Source organism: Cryptomeria japonica, chromosome 2, assembly GCF_030272615.1.
Source record: "Cryptomeria japonica chromosome 2, Sugi_1.0, whole genome shotgun sequence".
NCBI classification, from domain to species: Eukaryota; Viridiplantae; Streptophyta; class Pinopsida; order Cupressales; family Cupressaceae; genus Cryptomeria; species Cryptomeria japonica.
Window position 1 is genome coordinate 431422155 of NC_081406.1, and position 5000 is coordinate 431427154.

At 58.1% G+C, this 5000-nt stretch overlaps 1 non-coding gene across 1 annotated transcript; it reads right to left on the minus strand.

Moving 5' to 3' along the window:
- Positions 1 to 1721: 1721 nt before the first annotated feature.
- LOC131873769 (5S ribosomal RNA) lies at positions 1722 to 1840 on the minus strand. The gene has a single exon (XR_009371668.1). It is a non-coding gene; the product is annotated as a 5S ribosomal RNA (ribosomal RNA).
- Positions 1841 to 5000: the final 3160 nt, after the last annotated feature.

Consider the following 5000-nt stretch of genomic DNA (forward strand, 5'->3'; position numbering starts at 1 on the left):
CCCTGGTGGGCACCATGGTGCGCACCAAGGAGCGCTCCAAAGTGTGCTCCAAGGTGCGGCGTGCATGAAGTCAGAGCGCGGTTTGCCCCAGGTGCACACCTCGCGTGCACCTTCGCCGTAGTGGGCACCTTGGCTGGGTTGCGCACCTTGGTGGGCACGAAGTCGGAGCCTGGTTTGCCCCGGGTGCGCACCTCGGCTGGGTTTCGCGCCCTGGTGGGCACCATGGTGCACACCAAGGAGCGCTCTGAAGTGTGTGGCGTGCACGAAGTTGGAGCCCAATTTGCCCCGGGTGCACACCTCGCGTGCACCTTCACCGCGGTGGGCACCTTGGCTGGGTTGGGCACCATTGAGCCCTCTGAAGTGTGCTCCAAGGTGCGCACCATGGCCCTCCAAGGTGCGCAGCATGGCGTGCATGAAGTCGGAGCCCGGTTTTCCCCGGGTGCGCACCTCACGTGCACCTTCACCAGGGTGGGCACCTCGGTGCGCACACCTTCTCAATGTTTTTTTGCCTTTTCTGGAAATTGGTGAAGGTAGCGCATCAAAGGTGCACACCTCAGTGTTCTCCGAGGTGTGAACCCGAGAGCTCTCCGAGGTGCGCACGAAGTCAAAAGTTGGGTTAATTGCTTTGTTTTCCCCAGGTGCACTCCGAAGTGTGCTCCAAGGTGTGCACGATTCGGAGCTCGGTTTGCCCGGGGTGCACACACCTTGGCTGGGCTGCGCACCTTGGTGAGCGCCATGGTGCGCACCTTTTTTGCGCTCCAAGGTGCACAAAAAGTCGGAGCTTAGTTTGCCTCGAGTGTACACCTTTGCCAGGGTGCGCACCTTGATGCGCACACCTTGGTGGGCACCATGGTGTGCACCTTTTGTGCGCTCCAAGGTGCGCATGAAGTCGGAGCTCAGTTTGCCCTGGGTGCGCACCTTGGTGGGCGCCATGGTGCACTCCGAGGTGCCCAAGATTGGTGCGCACCAAGGAGTGCTCTGAAGTGGGCTCCAAGGTGCGCAGGTACGCGCAAAGTCGAAAGTTGGGTTAATTGTTTGGTTTGCCTCGGGTGCGCACCTTGCGTGCACCTTCGCCAGGGTGGGCGCCTTGGTGCACACACCTTGGCTGGGCTGCACACCCGGGCGCGCACAACTTGGCACCTGCGTTTCCTTCATTTTTTAATTTTTTTTTTACAATCTCTCAAGTGGGAAATTCTATAATCTCAACTTTTTTTGCCTTTTTAGGAAACTTTTGAATAGAGGGCATCATTGGTGCGCACCGAGGAGCGCTCCAAAGTGTGCTCCAAGGTGCGCACCTCTGGTGCGCACCTCTGGTGCACTCCAAAGCTCTCTCCAGCTGCGTGCACTACCCCAAGTGTGCACCCAGCCCCGCCCAGCTTTGCTCACCTGTCTCGAGCATCTGGTGCGGAACCTTAGAGTAAGAAACATCACCGTGCACCTTGGCCAACGTGTGCGACTTGACCAAGTGCACACTAGCCAAGGTGCACACCGATTTCACCTGGGTGCACGGGCAGCACCTTGAGCGCACTGGGTTGTGCACATAACGCCCGGGTTGCACCGTGGCTTGTGTGCTCGGGGCGCCTCAGGTGCGCGCTCGGTGTCGCCCCCACACGCGCGGTATTGCGGGCACCGCACCCCGGCCTGGCCCGGCCCCAACGAGAACGCAAATGGGCAAAAGGTTAATTCAAATAGCATTGCGACGCCCGACGAAAAAGTAAAAAAGGGTGCAACACCGAGACTTCCTGGGAGGTCACCCATCCTAGTACTACTCCGGCCCAAGTGTGCTTAACTGCAGAATTCTGATGGGATCCGGTGCACTAACGCTGGTATGATCGCACCCGTTATGAGCTTGTCGTAGTGTGTACTTAGCAAACCGCGACCCACGTGCGAATCCACCCTGGCCACCCACCCCCGTCGAGGTGCACACCCTCCCTCGCCAAGCACGCCCCGTTCACTAAGTGTGAACCCTGCCCGGGTGCGCGCACCTTGCTAGGGCATCGGGTGTGCACCCAGCCCGGCCTACGTGCGTGCACCTGGACGTGGCATCGTGTGCGCACCCGACCCGCCCAAGTGCGTGCAGTGTCCCGTCTGCAACGCGGTGCCCACACACCACCTCAAGCGCAACGACCTGCGCTCACATGTGGGACGAGTGCACCCTGGTGCATGTTCGGGGCACCTCAGGTGCACGCTCGATCTTGCCCCGGTGCACCAAGGCGCTCAGTTTGCCCCGGGTGTGCACTTGGTGCAAGGTGGGCACCCAAAATAGGGATCAAGCACCAAAAACAAGTTTCAAGATGCAAAATGGGACCCAAGGACCACAAATGCGTTCCAAGACCCATGATGGGTCCACGAGAACAAAAATGTGTTCCAAGACTTAATAAACAAATATTGGTTTTTAAGAGAAGAAACATGCTTTAATGCCCAAAATGAGAATCGACCTCGAAAAGCCCACAGGCCAAAAGTGGGATGCGAGACAAAAAAAATGGGACCCGAGGACCAAAATTGGGTTCCCAGGTCGAAGACAGGGCAACCGGACAAGAAACGACCTCTAAGGCTCGAAATGAGTCCCGATGACTAAAACTTGACAAGAAGCACCCATCAGGCACCCAACTCGACACCCATGGGATGCCGACCCACCCGGGCTTCCACCTAGCACACCTTGGCACCCACCCACCCTAGTACCCAACCTCGCACCCAACATAGCACCTTTGAACCCACATTGGCACTCACCCTGACCCTGGCACCTTGGAACCCACATTGGCACTCACCTTGACCCTGGCACCCACCTTTGCACTCACCTTAGTACCCACCCTGGCTCCCACCTCGGCACCCACCCAGACACCCACCTTGGTTCCTTAGCACCCACCTTGGATCCTTGGCACCCACCCCGACACCCACCTTGGCACGCAACTTGGCTACTTGCCACCCACCTTGGCTCATTGACGCCCACCCCGACAACCACCTCGTGACCTACCCTGGCTAGGGTTGGTGCACACCCACCCTGGTGCCCACCTTGGCACCCACCCTATGACCCACCTTGGCACACACCTTAGTACCCACCCCGTTACACACCCTAGGACCCACCTCGTGACCCACCTTGGCCAGGGTGGGTGCACACCCACCCTGGTGCCCACCTTGGCACCCACCCATCATAGCACCCAGCCTGTGACCGGCCTTGGAACCCACCCTCGCACCCATCTTGGCTAGTGTGGGTGCGCACCCATCCTGGCACCCACGTTGTGACACACCCTGTGACCCACGCACCCTAGCACCCACCTTGGCACCCACCTTGGAACCCAACCTAGGAACTTGGCACCCACCCCGTGACCCAAATTGGCATCCACCATAGCAATCGCCCACTTGGCACCCACCTTGGAACCCAACTTGGCACCCACCTCAGCACCCACCTTGACACTTGTGCACCCACCTTGCCACTCACCCTAGCATCGACCCATCCTAGCACCCACCCTGGCACCTTTACACCCTAGCACTCACCCATCCTAGCACCTAACCTGTGACCCACCTCGACACTCACCCTCGCACCCACCTTGGAAGCCAACCTAGCACCCACCCACCCTGGCACCCACCCTAGCACCTACCCACCCTTGCACCCACCCACCTTGGCACCCACCCTGTGACCCATCTTGGCACCCACCCATCCTACCACTCAACCTATCACCCACCTTCTCACCCACCTTGGCATCCACCTTAGCACCCACCCACACTGGCACCTTGGCACCCACCTCGGGCAAGGTGGGTTGCACACCCACCCTGGCACCCAATTTAGAACCCACCGAGCATGTTACCCACATTGCAGCCCACCCTAGTACCCACCCTATGACCCACATTGGCATCCACACCCTAGCACCCAGGCACCTCGACACCCGCCTTGACACCCACCCTAGCACTGAACCTATGACCCACCTTGGAACTCACCCTAGAACCCACCCACCCTGTGAACCACCTTGGCATCCACCTTAGCACCCACCCACCTTGGCACCCACTCTAGCACTCACCCATCCTAACACCCAACTTGTTACCCACCTTGGCACCCGCCCTCATGTCCACCTTGAAACCCACCCTAGCACCCACCCTAGTACCCACCCACCCAGAAGCCCACCTTGGCACCCAACCTAACACCCACGCATCCTGGCACCCAACCTATGACCCACCTTGGAACCCACCCTAGTACCCACCTTTAAACCCACTATATCACTAACCCACCTTGGCACCCACCCTATGACCCTCTTTGGAATCCACCCTATCACGCACCCACCCTGGCACCCACCATGGAGAGCACCCTAGCACCCACCCACCTCAGCACGCAACTCAACACCCACCTTGGTGTGCGCACTGCGCCAACCTCTCAAAGACCCTATGTGGTGCGCTCCAAAGTGTACACCTTTGGTGCGCTCCAAGGTGCGCACCTTTGGTGCACACCGAGGTGCACACCAAAGTGTGCACCGAGGTGAGCACCAAATTGCACTCCAGGGTGCACACCAAGGTGCGCACCTTTGGTGCGGTCAATGCAAACAAATTCAGAAGTTGGGGTCGATGTCCTAATCACTACTGCAGACTACACATATGAGAATCGAACAAATAGCTTTATATAGGGGAGGTGTTGCGTTTGATGGGTCGACTCCCCTGGTTGTGTGCACTGCACCAACTTCAAAGACCCTGTCTTGTTTAAGAAGTCGAAGGTTGGGGTGGATGTCCTAATCGTTGCTGCAGACTACGCATGTATGAGAATTAGACAAATAGCTTATATAGGGGAGGTGTTGCGTTCGGTGGGCTGACTCCCCTGGTTGTGCGCACTGCGCCAACCTCAAAGACCCTGCATTGCGGAAGAAGTCGGAAGTCGGATTTTGGTGAGCACCAAGGCGTGCACCTTTGGTGCGGTCAACGCAGACGAATTCAGAAGTTGGGGTTGATGTCCTAATCGTTGTTGCAGCTACACATGTATGAGAATCAAACAAATAGCTTATATAGGGGAGCTGTTG